Below are 22,044 nucleotides of genomic sequence, written 5' to 3' on the forward strand. Positions count from 1 at the left end.
GCATCATTAGTATTTTTATTAGGCCTGAATCCAAATTGGCAGGGGTTGAGTATGTTTTGGGAGATAAGGTAGGAGTAGATTCGTTTATGAATTAATTTTTCGAAGATTTTTGAGAGAGGGTGTAAGTTGGATATTGGCCTATAGTTATTCAACTCTGTTTGGTCTCCTCCTTTGTGGATCGGGGTGACCCTTGCTATTTTGAGTACTGTAGGGAAGGTGGAGGATTCAATGGATTTGTTAAAGAGTGTTGCAATGATTGGTGATAGCACTTGTGACACTTTTTTGTATATAAAGGGTGGTAAGGTATTTAAATCTCCTGCCTTGTTTTTTAGTGCGTTGATAATAAGGGAGACTTCGTATGGGTTAGTCGGAGCTAGGAACAGTGTGTTCGGGTAGTTGCCGGTGAGGTAGTCATTTGGTGGGGTATCTGAGCTTGGGATTTTATTGGCAAGGTTTTGTCCTATAGTGGAGAAGAAATCATTGAGTCTGTTTGCTGTTTCTGTTGGTGGGAGTTGGGGTTCATCTGATTTTGCTAATTTTATTTCGCTATTTCGTGATATCTTTTTTGTTCCCAGAATTTCTGATAGGGTTTTCCAGGTCTTTTTTATATCACCTCGTAAGTTGGATAATCTGTTCTCATAATACAATTTTTTTGCCCTTCTTATCAGGCTGGTTAGGATTGACGAGTAACGTTTTGTTTGGTCTCTGGTTATGTGACCCATTCTGTACTGTTTTTCATATTGGTGTTTTGTATTTATGGATTTGAGAATGTACCTGTACCTTAGTAAACTTACACACTGTGCTGGCATGCAGGTACACATTAAAATCACTAAGAGTGTCTTATTAGTCTTCAAGATGCCACATTAATGATAATAACAACACAATAATAATCACTCTAAGGAGCATTAAATATTGTATAAAATGTTAATATGAACATTTTGCTTAATCCATCTAAATACACCCCAGAGTAGAATAAATTAATATAAATACAGTGGTCCCTCAATAATTGTCCGGCCTGAAAGTCGTCCATTTCGGAAATAGTCCTGTTATTTCGTCTAAACGTTGGCTCGCAAATGGTCCATTAACTCGCTAATAGTACTTCGTCCGGGACGCATACTCACGCTCTGAGCCACCTGGGTCTTCCCTTCCCAGCCAGTGTGCCATTGTTTACTAGTGAGCGACGGCCCCCTCACTTGCTCCTACGAAATATTTCATAATATTCCATTGATTTTAGTGCTTGCAAGTGATGAATAAGCTACCCTGGCTCCAAAGAAAGCTCCTAGTGCCAAGCCTTTGGTAAAGAAGGTGAGAAATACGATTGAATTTAAGAAAAACATCATTGAACAATATGAAAGTGGCGTACGTGTGGGCGAACTGGCCAGGATGTATAACAAATCCCGTACAACCATATCTTCCATCATAGCCAAGAAAAAGGAAATCAAGGACGCTATTGTTGCAAAGGGGATAAATATGCTGACAAAAATGAGATCACCAGTACTCGAAGATGTTGAGAAGTTATTATTGGTGTGGATAAACCAGAAACAATTAGCAGGAGATAGTCTTATGACGTCACTTATTTGTGAAAAGGCTAGGCAGTTGCATGATGATTTGGTAAAGAAATTGCCTGCAACTAGTGGTGGTGTGAGTGAATTTAAGGCCAGCAAAGGCTGGTTTGAGAGATTTAAGAAGCGTACTGGCATACACAGTGTGGTAAGGCATGGTGAGGCTGCCAGTTCTGACAACAAAGCGGCTGAAAAATATGTGCAGGAATTCAAGGAGTACATAAACAGTGAAGGACTGAAACCTGAACAAGTGTTCAATTGTGACGAAACAGACCTCTTTCGGAAGAAAATGCCAAAGAGGACCTACATTACTCAGGAAGAAAAGGCACTGCCAGGACACAAGCCTATGAAAGACAGGCTGATGCTCATGTTCTGTGCTAATGCTAGTGGGGATTTCAAAGTGAAGCCGTTACTAGTGTACCATTCTGAAAATCCCAGTGTTTTCAAGAAAAACAATGTTATAAAGAGTAAATTGTGTGTGTTTTGGAGATCTAATAATAAGGCATGGGTCACAAGGGACATTTTCGTCGAGTATTTCAATGAAGTGTTTGGCCCTAGTGTGAAGAATTACCTCCTGGAAAAGAAATTGGATTTCAAGTGCCTCCTAGTAATGGACAATGCACCTGCTCATCCTCCAAACTTGGATGACCTAATTCTGAAGGAGTTTGGGTTCATCACAGTAAAGTTCTTGCCCCTGAATACCACTCCTCTCCTCCAGCCCATGGACCAACAAGTCATTTCAAACTTTAAAAAACTCTACACCAAAGCAATGTTTGAAAGGTGCTTTAATGTGACCTCAGACACTCACTTGACCCTAAGAGATTTTTGGAAAGAACACTTCAATATTCTCCATTGCGTAAGCCTTATAGGTAAGGCTTGGGAGGGAGTGACTACCAGGACTTTGAACTCTGCTTGGAGAAAATTGTAGCCAGATTGTGTCCACAAGAGGGATTTTGAAGGGTTTGAGGCAGCCCCTGGTGAGCCTATGTCAGTTGTGAACTCTTTTGTCGCACTGGGGAGTTCCATGGGGTTGGATGTGAGTTTGGAGGATGTGGAAGAGTTGGTGGAGGACCACAACGAAGAGCTAACCACTGAGGAGCTGCAAGAGTTTCAGCAGGAAGAGCAAAAGATTGCAGCTCAGAATCTTGCTGCAGAGGAGGAGGAAGAGAGATGGAAGAAGGTGCCTTCTTCAGAAATTAAGGAGATTTTTGAAATGTGGGGTAGGATGGAAAGATTTATGGAAAAACACCACCCTGAGAAGGATGTTGCAAGCTATATCGGCAACTTGTACAGTGACAGAGTCTTGGCCCATTTTAGGGAAGTTTTAGAGACGCCAGAAACAGAGCTCTCTGGACAGTTTTTTTTGCGAGACAGGACTCCAGTGACTCAAGCTGGTCCTAGTGGCATTAAGAAACAGAGAAGAGAAGTAACCCCAGAAAAGCAATTGGTACCTGAGGTGTTGATGTAAATACTCCAATCAGTAAATAATCCAATCTGCCTCCTTCTCCAGTCTTCCATACACTAAGAAGAATCGCCAATAAAGGTTAAGTGTTATTCTGTTAATGTTTCATTCATCATGTCCCATTGTATTGTTTATGTACTACATCTATATTTCATGTAAAAAATTTTTTGGTTTTAATACTTCTGGGTGTCAGGAACGGATTAATTGCATTTACATCATTTCTTATGGGGAAAATTGATTCGAAAGTTGTCTATTTCGATAATAGTCCCACTTCCAGGAACGGATTATGGACGATTATTGAGGAACCACTGTATAAGATGTAGTAGCCAGGCAACTTGTAGGACTTGTGGTAGCCAGGCGACTTGTGGTAGCCACGCAACTTGTAGTACTTGTGGTAGCCAGGCAACTTGTAGGACATGTGATGAAAACCAGATGCATTCATCTGGTTTGTTTACATTATGTGTGGGTGGGGTGGGGAGGGCTGCCCATCCTGGCTACCCATACTTCCCAACCTGACTTCATACAAATAAAACTTGCCTCTCGCCCTACATTAAGACTACAAATATTTTAAGGTAATTAACCCTTTGAGGGTCGACAGGTCCTCTCAGAGACTTGTTCTCAGGGTCGGCCAAATTTAAAAAAAAAAAAAAATTTCTTATGAAAAAAGTTTTTTTTTTTCTAAATATTATAGGCTAAACAAAAAAATTTTACCATCAATACTTATGGAGATATGGAGGCATGAAGTTGATGAAAAAGGGGGACAATGTGGCAACATCGCCGACTGCCGTCTCCCGGTATTCTTTTATTTACTTTCTTATGTACTAATTTCTATTATTTTTTAATTTTTCTTTTTCCAAGTAACTTTTATGGCCTGTGAGACCAATATGATCAGTATTTTGTAAGTTTTTTCTTTTTCAATACTACACAGTAAGGGCATAAACACTGTTGTCATTGCTTTGTTTATAAAAAATATTTACACAAACAAACGATATGAAATGTTGTTTATTACTATTTTTCTATATTTTATATACACATATACAGTCACAGGGAATGTTTCTAGAAGTTCTGCAGCCTGTAGAAGTCTTTGAAACATGGTGTCATGCACAGTGGTGTTTTACACTCCTCACACATAAAACGAGTGTCTCTGCATTGTTGTGGGCGTTCTTTTGTATGTGCACAGACGTAACACCTCTTCTGAGCCTTTTTCTTGAAAGCAGTAGCAGGCAGTTTTACCAGGAAGTGACCACCATGCTTCAGACGAGAAGGTAGTTGTTGATAATTTGGTGTGCGGTTTATTGCAGGTGTTCTTCCTTGGTACTTGAATACTATTTGTCTGATGACAGACAAACAGAATTCGCCGTATTGTGGTTTGTTTCTGGTCCTCATCTTATACATACTATAAGCATTGAGCATGGAAATGTCCAGAAGATGGAAAAAGAGTTTTATGTACCACTTATAACTCTTGCGAACACAATCAGCAAACCCAATCTGCATGTCACATTTGTCCACTGAATGCATATTAAAGGTGTAATCAATCACAGCTGCAGGTTTTAGAATGGGTTCATTGCTCTCTCTATGCTGCCTGCCAGTGTCTGCCATTTCATTAGGGTGAACTGATGACAACAGTGTGACATCTCGTTTGTTATGCCACCGAAATGCCATGATGTCATTGGCAGCAAACGCCTGCACCTCACCTCTACGAGTGCCAGCGTCAAACCTGGGCATATGTTTCCGATTTACATGCACTGTGCCACACACATCTGTCATGTTCACTCGCAAAAAATCACTGAGTGAGGGGCTCGTGTACCAGTTATCAGTATATAATATATGCCCCTTACCAAGGTATGGTTCTATCATTGTTCTAACCACATCACCAGAGATGCCCAATAACTTCCTGGTATTTTGCAATGTATAACTTCCAGTGTACACAATAATATCCAATACCAGACCACTGTAACAATCACAAAGCACAAACAACTTTATACCAAAGCGTTTCCTCTTGCTTGGTATGTACTGCTTGAAAGAGAGTCTTTCTTCGAACAGAATCAAAGACTAATTACAAGCTTCCTGAAGGGATAAAAATACATATTGAATTTCTCTTCCAGATACACAAACACATGCCTAATCTTAAATAACCTGTCATTTCTGTCAGGCCTGGTTTTGTCTGAGAAGTGAAGCATACATAACATTAGCACAAATCGATTCACTGGCATTATATCACTGAAACCTGGGGTTGCAATCAGGCGGTCTGTTGAACAGTATGATTTCACTTTGTGCTTATACACATGTGGCATAAGCATTATTGTGGCAAAGAAAAGATACATCTCAGCCACAGTTGCCTCCTTCCACTGGTGTAGACGTGATTTTGGTGAAAGTATTGTGTTTGCCATGGTGTACTCGTAGTATGTGTTGCTTTCCATGACAATACTTTCAATCAGGGGTTCGTCAAAGAATAACTCGAAACATTCCAGTTCAGTGGCATTGTTCCCAAGTGTACAAGATGGCCGTATTCCACTTTGGCTGTCATCAAACTGGTGGGCATTTGGAACAAAATTGCTAGCTTCCTGCCAATCCCAGGTGCGGTCTGCTGGTGGGTACTGGACAATGACAGGTGGTTGTGGAGGTTGTGGTTGTGGAGGCTGGTATGGTGGGTGGGTGGGGGATGGTGGCCTTTGTTGTAGATCAGCTGAGGCAGCGGCGTGGGTGGCAGCATGGCCCACTGCTGGTGCCTCATGGCCGTCACCACCACTACCACCGCCATGCACATTTTCCATCCCAATTGCAATGCTATCATCATCATTTTCACTGTCTGTTCCTGTTGTACAGCCACGGGATGTACTCCGAGATGTACTCCTTCCCCTTGGAATAGCATATGGCACATTACCAGAGTGCATATATCGTCGTATATACGTACTGACGTTTCACTGGGGAATATTGCACTTCACTATCACTACTGGAACTGTTTTCAAGAGCTTGTAGTTCATAATCACTATCACTATCATCACAAATGCTCACATCTGAGTCTGGGATTTGGGAAAATAGGAGTTTCCTCTTTGATTCTGGTACAACTGAACGTGAACAAGACGGCCCAGCACCAGAGGTGGAAGGCTGAGGGTCGTCTGGGTATTCCTCACTATTACCGATATTATGGTCATTAGTTTCGGTCAAAACCTCACCAAAACCTTGAAACTCATCTTCACTGGCACTTCCATCTGTATTAGAACTGTCACTGGGGAACAAAAGTGTCCCAGTTCGCCGAGGAGTGAGGAACTTCTTACCGCAAGGCATGGTGGACATTGTGTACTAAGATGGCGTTCCCACAATGCACCACTGGGTCCCAGATTTTTTTTCTACCGTGCACACTGACCACACAGACCCATTCTCTCACATCTAGGCCTACCAGCCTTTTCCCGTGAGATTTGATGGCGCTAGAATTTATGCGCACTAGTACTTCACAAAACCCTGCGCGTAAGCCGTACTAGTACGTCCGAAACCCTCAAAGGGTTAATGAGTGTACTGCACATGCATTTTATCGCTCTAGGGAGCTTAATGTCGTAGTAGGTGGGAGTGGCCAGGCAGGATGCCATACCTCCCACACGACTTTCTACAAATACACCTACCATCCGACTTATGACAGAGCTTGGTTCCGACCAACCGGTCGTAAGTCAGAATGGACGTAAGTCGAACTTTACTACTGAACACATGTATCAACATCACACTTATTGTAATGATTTTATTTTATTGTTTCATTTTAGTATCTCCTTTTTTACTTTACTTTTTATGCTGTTAGTACTGTATTTTATACTGTAAGGTTTAGGAGAAACACTGTGTACAACATAAACATTTGTTTATTTCTGAGAACATTGAAATACACAATATGTAAATGAAACTGCATGATCAGAAAAGTACAAAATATTGAAATACAGTATAAATGAAATACAGATAAGGATTGGGACACATTTACAGCCCACTAGTGCTTGGTTGGGGATCCTCTATGCTTTCTTCCTCTGAAGGGGTAGGGGTGCGAGGAGGTGGGGGAGCACTCTTCTTGATAAACATACAGAGCTTTGTTTGAATTTTCCTTTTCTTTTCATCATAAATGTCTGTATGGACGCATTGCATCCTGTATCATTCTCTCAGTATTAACAAACCTTTCAATGTTAGGGTCCATATTCTCTAATTTTCATAGCCCTTGGTTTATCAATGAAAAACACTGTGATAATTCATTCACCGAGAACTTCCTTTCTGGCTCCTCTTCATTTTCTTCGTCGTCTTTCTGTCTTTGTTCTTCTGCTTTTCTTTCTTCTATTATCAGGAGTTCTTCATTTGTTAACTCTTTAACTTCTTCTGTCAAAAGTTCTTCAATGTCATCCACATCACATTCAAGTTCAAGTTTGTTAGCCAATTTTAAAATCACACCTCTCAGCACACTTAACTCTTCTTCACTGTCGAAGCCATGAAAATCTTGAAGAAACCGGGCATTACACTGCTTCCAGACTCCTTTCATACACTTAGCTGTGACTAACTCCCATGCTTTTGCTATGCTTTTGATGTGCTGATAAATATTATACTGCTTCCAAAAATCTCTTGGAGTTAGTTCTGGGTCTGAATCAATGGCCTGGATTATTATTTTTATTTTTTATTATCACACTGGCCGATTCCCACCAAGGCAGGGTGGCCCGAAAAAGAAAAACTTTCACCATCATTCACTCCATCACTGTCTTGCCAGAAGGGTGCTTTACACTACAGTTTTTAAACTGCAACATTAACACCCCTCCTTCAGAGTGCAGGCACTGTACTTCCCATCTCCAGGACTCAAGTCCGGCCTGCCGGTTTCCCTGAATCCCTTCATAAATGTTACTTTGCTCACACTCCAACAGCACGTCAAGTATTAAAAACCATTTGTCTCCATTCACTCCTATCAAACACGCTCACGCATGCCTGCTGGAAGTCCAAGCCCCTCGCACACAAAACCTCCTTTACCCCCTCCCTCCAACCTTTCCTAGGCCGACCCCTACCCCGCCTTCCACTACAGACTGATACACTCTTGAAGTCATTCTGTTTCGCTCCATTCTCTCTACATGTCCGAACCACCTCAACAACCCTTCCTCAGCCCTCTGGACAACAGTTTTGGTAATCCCGCACCTCCTCCTAACTTCCAAACTACGAATTCTCTGCATTATATTCACACCACACATTGCCCTCAGACATGACATCTCCACTGCCTCCAGCCTTCTCCTCGCTGCAACATTCATCACCCATGCTTCACACCCATATAAGAGTGTTGGTAAAACTATACTCTCATACATTCCCCTCTTTGCCTCCAAGGACAAAGTTCTTTGTCTCCACAGACTCCTAAGTGCACCACTCACTCTTTTTCCCTCATCAATTCTATGATTCACTTCATCTTTCATAGACCCATCCGCTGACACGTCCACTCCCAAATATCTGAATACATTCACCTCCTCCATACTCTCTCCCTCCAATCTGATATCCAATCTTTCATCACCTAATCTTTTTGTTATCCTCATAACCTTACTCTTTCCTGTATCCACTTTCAATTTTCTTCTTTTGCACACCCTACCAAATTCATCCACCAATCTCTGCAACTTCTCTTCAGAATCTCCCAAGAGCACAGTGTCATCAGCAAAGAGCAGCTGTGACAACTCCCACTTTGTGTGTGATTCTTTATCTTTTAACTCCACGCCTCTTGCCAAGACCCTCGCATTTACTTCTCTTACAACCCCATCTATAAATATATTAAACAACCACGGTGACATCACACATCCTTGTCTAAGGCCTACTTTTACTGGGAAAAAATTTCCCTCTTTCCTACATACTCTAACTTGAGCCTCACTATACTCGTAAAAACTCTTCACTGCTTTCAGTAACCTACCTCCTACACCATACACTTGCAACATCTGCCACATTGCCCCCCTATCCACCCTGTCATACGCCTTTTCCAAATCCATAAATGCCACAAAGACCTCTTTAGCCTTATCTAAATACTGTTCACTTATATGTTTCACTGTAAACACCTGGTCCACACACACCCTACCTTTCCTAAAGCCTCCTTGTTCATCTGCTATCCTATTCTCCGTCTTACTCTTAATTCTTTCAATTATAACTCTACCATACACTTTACCAGGTATACTCAACAGACTTATCCCCCTATAATTTTTGCACTCTCTTTTATCCCCTTTGCCTTTATACAAAGGAACTATGCATGCTCTCTGCCAATCCCTAGGTACCTTACCCTCTTCTATACATTTATTAAATAATTGCACCAACCACTCCAAAACTATATCCCCACCTGCTTTTAACATTTCTATCTTTATCCCATCAATCCCGGCTGCCTTACCCCCTTTCATTTTACCTACTGCCTCACGAACTTCCCCCACACTCACAACTGGCTCTTCCTCACTCCTACAAGATGTTATTCCTCCTTGCCCTATACACGAAATCACAGCTTCCCCATCTTCATCAACATTTAACAATTCCTCAAAATATTCCCTCCATCTTCCCAATACCTCTAACTCTCCATTTAATAACTCTCCTCTCCTATTTTTAACTGACAAATCCATTTGTTCTGTAGGCTTTCTTAACTTGTTAATCTCACTCCAAAACTTTTTCTTATATTCAACAAAATTTGTTGATAACATCTCACCCACTCTCTCATTTGCTCTCTTTTTACATTGCTTCACCACTCTGTTAACCTCTCTCTTTTTCTCCATATACTCTTCCCTCCTTGCATCACTTCTACTTTGTAAAAACTTCTCATATGCTAACTTTTTCTCCCTTACTACTCTCTTTACATCATCATTCCACCAATCGCTCCTCTTCCCTCCTGCACCCACTTTTCTGTAACCACAAACTTCTGCTGAACACTCTAACACTACATTTTTAAACCTACCCCATACCTCTTCGACCCCATTGCCTATGCTCTCATTAGCCCATCTATCCTCCAATAGCTGTTTATATCTTACCTTAACTGCCTCCTCTTTTAGTTTATAAACCTTCACCTCTCTCTTCCCTGATGCTTCTATTCTCCTTGTATCCCATCTACCTTTTACTCTCAGTGTAGCTACAACTAGAAAGTGATCTGATATATCTGTGGCCCCTCTATAAACATGTACATCCTGAAGTCTACTCAACAGTCTTTTATCTACCAATACATAATCCAACAAACTACTGTCATTTCACCCTACATCATATCTTGTATACTTATTTATCCTCTTTTTCTTAAAATATGTATTACCTATAACTAAACCCCTTTCTATACAAGGTTCAATCAAAGGGCTCCCATTATCATTTACACCTGGCACCCCAAACTTACCTACCACACCCTCTCTAAAAGTTTCTCCTACTTTAGCATTCAGGTCCCCTACCACAATTACTCTCTCACTTGGTTCAAAGGCTCCTATACATTCACTTAACATCTCCCAAAATCTCTCTCTCTCCTCTGCATTTCTCTCTTCTCCAGGTGCATACACGCTTATTATGGCCCACTTCTCACATCCAACCTTTACTTTAATCCACATAATTCTTGAATTTACACATTCATATTCTCTTTTCTCCTTCCATAACTGATCATTTAACATTACTGCTATCCCTTCCTTTGCTCTAACTCTCTCAGATACTCCAGATTTAATCCCATTTATTTCCCCCCACTGAAACTCTCCTACCCCCTTCAGCTTTGTTTCGCTTAGGGCCAGGACATCCAACTTCTTTTCATTCATAACATCAGCAATCGTCTGTTTCTTGTCATCCGCACTACATCCACGCACATTTAAGCATCCCAGTTTTATAAAGTTTTTCTTCTTCTCTCTTTTAGTAAATGTCTACAGGAGAAGGGGTTACTAGCCCATTGCTCCCGGCATTTTAGTCGCCTCATACGACACGCATGGCTTACGGAGGAAAGATTCTTTTCCACTTCCCCATGGACAATAGAAGAAATAAAGAAGAACAAGAGCTATTTAGAAAATGGAGAAAAACCTAGATGTATGTATATATATATGCATGTGCATGTCTGTGAAGTGTGACCAAAGTGTAAGTAGGAGTAGCAAGATATCCCTGTTATCTAGCGTGTTTATGAGACAGAAAAAGAAACCAGCAATCCTACCATCATGCAAAACAGTTACAGGTTTTTGTTTTACAGTCATCTGGCAGGACGGTAGTACTTCCCTGGGTGGTTGCTGTCTACCAACCTACTATGGATAGCTTGATCAAAAGATATGCGCAGATAGTGTGCTTTAAATGTTGAAATAACCCCCTGATCCATGGGTTGTATGAGTGGGGTGGTGATGGGAGGCATAAACACCACTCGTACATCAGGGTCTAGATCGTCCAAGTGAGGAGGGTGGGAAGGTGCATTGTCTAAAACTAAAAGAATTTTGAAAGGTACTCCTTTTTCCTGGCAATACTGGCGTGCAGCTGGGATGAAACAGTTTAAAAACCAATCCTCAAATAAGGCCAATGTCATCCATGCCTTACGATTGTATCGATAGTGCACAGGGAGCGTATGTTTGTTTACATTTTTGAGAGCACGGGGGTTCTCGGCCATGTAAATTAAGAAGGGTTTTAATTTGAAACCAGCAATATTTCCCCCAAGCAGCAGGGAAACCCTTTGCTTCATAACCTTATACCCTGGCACACACTTCACTTCCTTAGATACATATGTTCCTTTAGCCATTTTTTTCCCAGGCCAGTTTCATCAACATTAAATATTTGTTCTGGTAAATACCCTTCTTCTTTTATTAGATTATCCAACTGAGCAACAAAGTTTTTTGCACCGTCTTCGTCACAAGCAGCTGCTTCACCTTTCGCTACCACATAATGAATTTGGTAACGCTGACGAAATCTCCTAAACCACCCATCACTTGCAATAAATTCTTGATTATACCCCTCACCAGCACGTTGTTTCAGCATGTTAAACAAACTTTTTGCTTTTCTTTGTACTTCAGAAAGCATCACATTCACTTTTTTCTCCCGATAATCTTCTAACCAAACACTGAGCATTTTTTCCATCTCGGCAATTAGGCCTTCACGTTTCTTTGTGATAATTGTTGATGTCATAGAGGCTGAAGATTTCACTGCTTCTTTGATGCGCTGTTTATCCTTAAGTATTGTCAACACAGTGGAGTGGGAGAGGTGAAGATCCCAAGAAATGTTGTTGACGCTTTTTCCATCCTCATACTGCTTAATTACTTTGATCTTCTGGTCAAGAGTAAGAGCCTTTCTTGCCTTCTTGCCACAGTCTCCAGCGCAAGATTCAGACTTCCTCGTAGGGGCCATGGTGAAATTTACTGTCCAGTTAGTACAGTTAAATACAGTATGATGCTGCTGGTAGGGCAGGGGAGCTCAAAGTGACGCTGGCTGCCTGGTGCGTTGCCGGGAGTAGCGGGCAAATATCGTACAGCGGTATGCATCAGCCGGCCCAGCCCAGCTGCCAGACGTATGGCTGAAAGTCTGGTCATAAGTCGGGTGGACGTAAGTCGAGCAGGTCGTAAGTCGGATGGTAGGTGTATATACTTTTCACCTCTCAGCCTACATTAAGACCATTACGACTACAAATATTTTAAGGTAAGTACAGTGTCTACTGTATATGCATTTTATTGCTCTAGGGAGCTTTAACCCTTTGAGGGTTTCGGCCGTACTAGTACGGTGTATGACCCAGGGTTTTTGACGTACTAGTACGCCTAAATTCTAGCGCCCTCAAATCTAGTGGGAGAAAGCTGGTAGGCCTACATATAAAAGAATGGGTCTATGTGGTCAGTGTGCGCAGTATAAAAAAAATCCTGCAGCACACAGTGCATAATGAGAAAAAAAAAAACTTTGTTTGGAATAAAACAGCGACTTTGCACTGTATTTTCGCATGGTATTTATTGTTGTATTCTAGTTTTCTTGGTCTCATTTTATAGAATGGAAGACATACTACAGAAATAGAGATGATTTTGACTGGTTTTACAATGAAAAGTACCTTGAAATTGAGCTCAAAGTAGCAGAAATGTTCGATTTTTACCTAAGTTCAAAAGTAAACAAATCATGCTATGCATCCAATACATGTCAACTGGTGAGTCTAATATTCTTTTGCAAGTGCGCCAATATTATTTATACCATTTTTTACACTAATGCAGTAGTCTGCATAACAGTAAATCTTCTATTTTTTGTGAAAATAAAAATTCAAAGTGGAAAGCAAAAGAATGTAAGAGGGACATTGGGACGTGACTAATGAACAGAGGAAATGTCATTTTAGTGCCAGGAATGTCTTTCTTGTTTATTCTGGACCCTATTCAGAAATTGGCATCTTTTGAAATTTGTGTGAAATCGGCAAAATTGCTAAATTCTGACCACTGTACTGGATAGTTAAAACTGATAAATGGGTGGTTTCTTGCACTCATTCGATAGAAAAAATGGAGTTCTAGCGAAATATCCATGTTTTATGTTGATTAGTACAGTGAAATTGGCTGAAAATGGGGCTCAAAGTGGGCAAAATCGCCGATGCGTAAACATCGGAGAGACCGCTAACTTCGCGAGAGCATAATTCCATAAGTTTTCCGTCAAATTTCAAACTTTTGGTGTCATTATGATCGGGAAAAGATTCTCTATTTTTTTTTTTTCATAAGAGAAAATTATTTTTTTTTTTAAATTTGGCCGACCCTGAGAACAAGTCTCGGAGAGGGCCTGTCAACCCTCAAAGGGTTAAGCATCGTAATATTGTATGTGTGGGTGGAGTGGCCAGGAGGGCTACCACACCTGACTTCTTAGAGTAAATACTACTCACCTTTTGCCCTACACTAAGACTACAAATATTTTGAGGTATATAATTAGTGTACTGTGTGTGTATTTTACTTTTAAACTCTTTGGGGGTTTCGGCCGTACTAGTACGGTTTACGCGCCAGGGTTTTTGACGTACTGGTACGCCTAAATTCTAGCGCCCTCAAATCTAGCAAGAGAAAGCTGGTAGGCCTACATTTGAAAGAATGGGTCTATGTGGTCAGCGTGCGCAGTATAAAAAAAATCCTGCAGCACACAGTGCGTAATGAGAAAAAAAAAAAACTTTGACCGTTTGTTTGGAATAAAACAGCGACTTTACACTGTATTTTCATATGGTATTTATTGTTGTATTCTAGTTTTCTTGGTCTCATTTTATAGAATGGAAGACATTACAGAAATTGAGATGATTTTGACTGGTTTTACAATGAAAAGTACCTTGAAATTGAGCTCAAAGTAGCAGAAATGTTAAATTTTTACCAAAGTTCAAAAGTAAACAAATCATGCTATGCATCCAATACACATCAACTGGCGAGTCTGATATTCTTTCACAAGTGTGCTGATATTATTTATACCATTTCTACACTAATGCAGTAGTCTGCATAACAGTAAATCTTCTATTTTTTGTAAGAATAAAAATTCAAAGTGGAAAGCCAAAGAAATATAAGAGGGGCCTGGGGATGTGACTAACGAACAGAGAACTTGTTATTTTAGTGCCAGGAATGTCTTTCTTGTTTATTCTGGACCCTATTCGGAAATTGGCATCTTTTGAAATTTGTGTGAAATTGGAAAAATTGCTAAATTCTGACCACTTTATTGGATAGTTGAAATCAGTAAATGGGTAGTTTCTTGTACTCATTCGATAGAAAAAATGAAGTTCTAGCAAAATAGTTATGATTTTTGTCGACTAGTACACTGGAATTGGCCGAAAATAGGGCTCAAAGTGGGTAAAATCACCGATGCGTAAACATCGTCGAGACCGCTAACTTTGCAAGAGCATAATTCCGTAAGTTTTCCATCAAATTTCGTACTTTTAGTGTCATTATGATCGGAAAAAGATTCTCTATCTTTTCATATAAATTTTTTTTATTTTTTTTTTTTAAATTTTGGCGACCCTGAGAACAAGTCTCTGAGAGGGCCTGGCGACCCCCAAAGGGTCAATGCCTAGTTCTATTGCTAACTTAATATATGTTAGTGTAAACTTGTTATCTGGCATTTATATGCATTTATAAATGGAAAATAATGGAGTTCTGTTTTCCGGCGAAGTCTGCTTTCCGGCAGTAGCCTGGAACCTAACCTGTCAAATAAACGGGGCCCTACTATATTGGGTAGATGGCGGGAATATTTTGAGGAACTTTTAACTGTCGACGAAGAAAGGGAGGCGGTAATTTCATGCACTGGCCAAGGAGGTATACCATCTTTTAGGAGTGAAGAAGAACAGGATATGAGTGTCTAGGAGGTACGTGAGGCATTACATAGAATGAAATGGGGTAAAGCAGCTGGAACTGACGGGATCATGACAAAAATGTTAAAAGCAGGGGATGGGGGATATATTGTTGGAATGGTTAGTATTTTTGTAATAAGCGTATGAAAGAGGGGAAGATACCTAGGGATTGGCAGAGAGCATGTATAGTTCCTTTATATAAAGGGAAGGGGCACAAATGAGATTGTAAAAATTATAGAGGAATAAGTTTACTGAGTATACCAGGAAAAGTGTATAGTAGGGTTATTATTGAAAGAATTAGAGGTAAGACAGAATGTAGGATTGTGGATGAGCAAGGAGGTTTTAGAGTGGGTATGGGATGTGTAGATCAAATGTTTACATTGAAGCATATATGTGAACAGTGAGGCTCAGGTTAGGGTGTGTAGAAGAGGGGGAGACTACTTCCCGGTAAAAGTAGGTCTTAGACAGAGATGTGTAATGTCACCATGGTTGTTTAAGAAGTTGTAAAAGAAGTAAATGCTAGGGTGTTGGGGAGAGCGATGGGATTAAATTATGGGGAATCAAATACAAAATTGGAATTGACAGTTGCTTTTTGCTGATGATATTGTGCATATGAGGGATTCTAAAAAAAAAGTTGCAAAGAACATAACATAAGAAAGAAGGAACACTGCAGCAAGCCTACTGGCCCATGTAGGGCAGGTCCATGTCAACCCCCAGCTTAGACCAGTGGCCCACCCAGTAAGGTGACCTCCAATTAAGGAAGGAGCACGGCTTCTGACGCAGTAGCACCAGGTAGTCGGGTCCAACTCACACCCACCCACACCCAGTCGTGTATTTATCTAACCTTTTTTTAAAACTAAAGCTTCTATGACGGTACTTGGGAGTTTGTTCCACTCGTCCAAAACTCTGTTACCAAATCAGTGCTTTCCTATATCCTTCCTGAATATGATTTTTTTTTATCTTAAAACCACTTCTGTGAGTCCTGTCTAGGCTAGATATTTTTAGCATGCTATTTACAGCCCCTTTATTTATCCCTGTTTTCCATTTATACACCTCAATTGCATCCCCCCTAATTCTACACCTTTATAGAGGGTGCAGATTCAGGGCCCTCAGCCTATCCTCATAGGGAAGATTTCTGATACATATGATCAACTTTGTCATCCTCCTCTGTACGTTTTCCAGTGCATTTATATCCATTCTGTAATACAGTGACCAGAACTGTGAAGCATAAGCTAAATGAGGAATAACCAAGGATATATAGAGTTGAAGAAAAACCTAAGGATTTCTATTATTTATGCTTCTTAATATGAAGCCTAGGATTCTGGTAGCTTTATTGCAAATGCTTATGCACTGTTGTCTTGGTTTCAGGTTACTCCTAACCAGAACTCCTAAATCCTTTTTGCAATCAGTAGTATTAAGATCTACATCATTTAGTTTATATGTGGCATGGTTATTATCCTTTCCAACATTTAGAACTTTGCATTTGTCTATATTAAACTGCATCTGCCACTTCTCCGACCATTGCATCGGTCTATTCAAATCTTCCTGGAGTGCTCTAATATCCTCATTAGAATGAACTGGACAGCCATTTTGGTGTCATCAGCAAATTTGCTTATGTTGCTATTTATTCCCTCATCTATGCCGTTTATGTAAATTGTGAACAACAAGCGGCTCAACACTAACCCCTGTGGAACACCGCTTGTGATGTGCCCCCATTCTGATTTCTCCCCATTTATGCAAACTCTCTGCTGCCTATTTGTCAACCATGCCTCTACCCAGGGAAAAATTTCTCCTATTCCCTGTGCTTTAAGTTTCCTTAATAGCCTCTGGTGTGGAACTCTATCGAGAGCCTTACTGAAGTCCGTATACACAATATCATATATGATCTACCTCCTCAAATACCTTAGTGAAAAAAGTTAGTAAATTCGTAAGACAGGAACGCCCCTTTGTAAAACCGTGTTGAGATTCATTAATCAGTTTATGCCTTTCAAGAATTGCCTCTGCAATTATTGATTCCATAAATTTTCTCACTATGGAGGTAAGGTTTATTGGTCTATAGCTTGAAGCTAAGGACCTGTCACCTGTCTTGTAAATAGGTATTACATTTGCCATTTTCCACATATCTGGCACTATACCAATTTGTAGTGATATGTTGAAAAGATTAGCCAAAGGTATGCTAAGTTCCTCTTTACATTCCTTTAAAACTCTTGCAAACAATTCGTCAGGGCCTGGGGATTTCTTAGCTTTTAATTTCTCTATTTATCTGAGGACCATGTCACTAGTTACTCCAATTGTGCATAGTTTATTATCGTCCTATTCTACATAATTTATTATTTCTGGAATTTCGCTAGTATTTTCCTGGGTAAAAACCGAGAGGAAGTAAGTATTGAAAAGTTCACACATATCCTTATTACTGTTAGTGATCTGATCTGAGTTACTCTTAAGTGGGCCAATCTTGTCCCTAATCTTACTTCTGTATACCTGAAAGAACCCTTTTGGGTTAGTCTTCGAGTCCCTTGCGGCCTTAGCCTCATAATCCATTTTAGTTTTTTTTTTTTTTTTTTCTAACTGAATATATTGATTTGTTAACTGCCCATCCCCTCTTTTGATATTTATATATATGCCTCTCTTTTGACCAATGAGATGTTTTAATCTATTGTTCATCTTTTTTGGATCATTTTTGTTAGATCTAATTTCCCTACTCGGAACAAAAGTTGTCTGGGCAGCTAGAACTATGCTCTGAAAAACATCATATTGGCAACCAACACCACCAACCTGACCCATGGCCAGGTCATCCCAGTTTAGCCCACCCAGGTAATTTCTCATTGCCATGAAATTGGCCAAGCAGAAGTCTGGGACAGAGACTTGATTGCAGTTATCTGCGTAATTCCATGATATATTTAAACTAAGTGATTTGTGATCGCTTTCCCCAAGCTCACCAGCAGTGAGAATGGCAGCCACTTTAAGTGGCAAGTGGTTCACAGTTCAGGACGAAGGAAGATAAGGGGGTTTAACAGAGAAGATGTGAAGGTAGGAAATCAATTCTCTGTTCTCCAGGATGAGTTTACTTCAGTGGTTAGTGAGGTTAAAGATATCACTGACTCCCCTGCTAATCAAGGTAAGAATATTCTAATTGTAGGAGATTCTCAGGTAAGATATATGGACCGTGCTTTTTGTAACAAAGATAGGAAGGTCAAACAGAGGGAGTGCCTCCCAGGAGCTGGTGTTGGCGACATAGTCAGTGGTACAGGTCAGCCATAGTAGTAGTCAGGTCTAAGGGAGGAATCCCAATCATATGTAGCATCTTGCCTAGAAAAGGAATGGGCAATGAATGGATGTCTATGGCAATTGGTATAAATTGCTGGCTAGACAGGTACTGCAAGGAACTTGCAATCCCATTCATTGATAACTGGGACAAATTCTATGGCAAACATGATATGTATGCAAGGGATGGGGTTCATCTCTCTGGGGCTGGAGTGGTTGCATTAGCCAATTCGATTGAGGGGTAATTGATGACTTGTCTAGGACTTTAAACTGATAGATTATAGGGGTATGGGTGTTAGTGAGAAACAATCAGGCTGCAGTATTAAGGTCGAAAACAGCAGATATTACCGGCATACCTCTGGGATATGTTTAAAAGCCAATATTCAAAATAAAGTTGCTAGTAAAGGCAAAGCAATTGTTCAACAAACAATGAGAGATAGTAGAGGGCAACGAGTGACTTGCCCCTTTAAGGTTTTCTATACAAATAGTAGGAGTCTAAGATATAAGATAGATGAGCTAAGATTACTTGCAAGTGCAGGTAATATAGATATTATTGCTATAACAGAGACAAGGTTCAACCTGAAAGATAGAGAAATGCCTTCTGAATGCAACATACAGGGTTATAAACTATTCCACACTGATAGTCAACAGGAAGGGTGATGGAGTGGCGATGTAAGTCAGATAAAATTTAAATTGTCTTAGATATGATATAAGATTAGAAACATTAGACACAGAATCTGTTTGGCTAGTTTCTCGAAGGTCGTGACAAATTAATTTTGGGTGTGATTTATAGGCCCCCCAAACCTTGATAGGGAGTGCAGGAAGCTTTTATGGGACAAAATTCATAAGGCATCTGGATATGAAAATGTTGTATTAATGGGAGATTTTAATTTTAGACAAATTGATTGGAACAATGTGACAGGAAATCTTGTTTCAGAAATCTTGATACAGATCAGGATTTCTTTTTTAAACAGTTTGTGACAGAACCAACTAGAGGAAACAATCTACTTGACTTGGTTCTTGCCAATAAAGAATCACTAATTATTAATCTTGAGGTTAATCATGAGCTTGGGGAAAGCAATCACAAATCACTTAGTTTCAATATATCATGGAATGATCCTGATAAATACAATCAAATCTCTGTTCCAGACTTTCGCTTGGCCGATTTCATGGGACTGAAAAATTACCTGGGTGGTCTAAATTGGGATGTCCTGACTATGGGTCAGGTAGGTGATCTTGGTTGCCAACATGATGTTTTTCAGAGCATAGTTCTAGCTGCCCAGACAACTTTTGTTCCGAGTAGGGAAATTAGATCTAACAAAAATGATCCCAAATGGATGAACAATAGAGTAAAACATATCATTGGTCAAAAGAGAGGCATATATAGGCGTGTCAAAAAAGGGAATGGGCAGTTAAAAAAATCAATATATTCAATTAAAGCAAGAAATAAAAGAAGAAAAGCAAAAAGGGATTATGAGGCTAAGGTCGCAAGAGATTGAAAGACTAACCCAACAGGGTTCTTTCAGGTATACAGAAGTTAGATTAGGGACAAAGTAGCCACACTTAAGAGTAACTCACGTCAGATCACTGACAGTGATAAGGATGTGTGTGAAATTTTTCAATACTTTCTCTGTTTTTACCCAGGAAAATACTAGCAAAATCCCAGAAATAATAATTATGTAGAACAGGACAATAATAAAGTATGCACAATTGCAGTGATTAGTGACATGGTCCTCAGACAAATAGAGAAATTAAAAGCTAAGAAATCCCCAGGCCCTGATGAACTGTTTGCAAGGGTGTTAAAAGAATGCAAGGAGGAACTTAGCATACCTTTGGCTAATCTTTTCAACATATCACTACAAACTGGCATAGTGCCTGATAAGTGGAAAATGGCAAATGTAATACCTATTTACAAGGCAGATGACAGGTCCTTAGCTTTGAACTATAGACCAATAAGCCTTACCTCCATTGTGGGAAAATTTATGGAATCAATTGCCAAAGCAATTTGTAGCTATCTTGAAAGGCATAAACTGATTAATGAACCTCAGCATGGTTTTACAAAGGGGCTTTCCTGTCTTACGAATTTACTTTCTTCACTAAGATACTTGAGGAGGTAGATCATGGTATTGAATACGATATTGCGTATATGGACTTTAACAAGGCTTTCGAAAGAGTTCGACATCAAAGGCTATTGAGGAGACTTAAGGCACACGGAATAAGAAAAAAATTTTCCTGGGTAGAGGCATGGTTGACAAATAGGCAGCAGAGAGTTTGCATAAATGGGGAGAAATCAGAATGGAGGCACATTACAAGTGGTGTTCCACAGGGATCAGTGTTGGGTCCCTTGTTGTTCACAATCTACATAAAGGGCACAGATGAGGGAATAAATAGTGGCATAAGCAAATTTGTTGATGGCACCAAAATAGGCTGTCCAATTCATTCTAATGAGGACATTAGAGCACTCCAGGATGATTTGAATAGACTGATGCAGTGGCCGGAGAAGTGGCATATGCAGTTTAATATAGACAAATGCAAAGTTCTAAATGTTGGACAGAAAAATAACCATGCCGCATATAAACTAAATGTAGATCTTAATATTACGAATTGCGAAAAGATTTAGTTCTGGTTAGCAGTAATCTGAAACCAAGACAATAATGCATAAGTGTTTGCAATAAAGCTAACAGAATTCTTGGTTTCATATCAAGAAGTATAAATAATAGAAGTCCTCAGGTTGTTCTTCAACTCTATACATCTTTGGTTAGGTCTCATTTACATTATACTGTGCAGTTTTGGTTACTGTATTACAGAATGGATATAAATGCACTGGAAAACATACAAAGGAGCATGACAAAGTTGATCCCATGCATCAGAAGTCTTCCCTATGAGAATAGACTGAGGGCCCTGAATCTGCACTCTCTCGAAAGGCGTAAAATTAGGGGGGATATGATTGAGGTGTATAAATGGAAAACAGGAATTAATGAGGGGGATGTAAATAGCGTGCTAAAAATATCTAGCCTAGACAGGACTCACAGCATTGGCTTTAAATTGGAAAAATTCAGATTCAGGAAGGATATAGGAAAGCACTGGTTTGGTAATAGAGTTGTGGATGAGTAGAACAAACTCCCCACTACTGTCATAGAAGCTAAGATGTTGTGTAGTTTTAAAAATAGGTTGGGCTAAATACATGAGTGGGTGTGGGTGGGTGTGAGTTGGACCTGACTAGCTTGTGCTACTAGGTCTGATGCCGTGCTCCTCCCTTAAGTGACGTGTCTGACTTCACTAGGTTAAGGGAATTGGACCTGCCTCGCACAGGCCAGTAGGCCTGTTGCAGTGTTCCTTCTTTCTTATGTTCTTATTAGTAGCAGAATGCCCGGTCTGACCATAGCAGTCCATGCTGCAGCCATCCTCGCTCTCTCCTTAACTGCAAAGAGGCGCACCCTGCCTCTTCTCGCTGTTGCCTGAGCTTAAGAGAAAGGGAGATCTGTTGTCCTCAAGAGAAAGAGACCTCTTACACTATGGCGGTCTTCCATCTCCGCCTC

The sequence above is a fragment of the Cherax quadricarinatus genome, chromosome 77 (genome assembly GCF_038502225.1).
Source record: "Cherax quadricarinatus isolate ZL_2023a chromosome 77, ASM3850222v1, whole genome shotgun sequence".
Classification (NCBI taxonomy): domain Eukaryota; kingdom Metazoa; phylum Arthropoda; class Malacostraca; order Decapoda; family Parastacidae; genus Cherax; species Cherax quadricarinatus.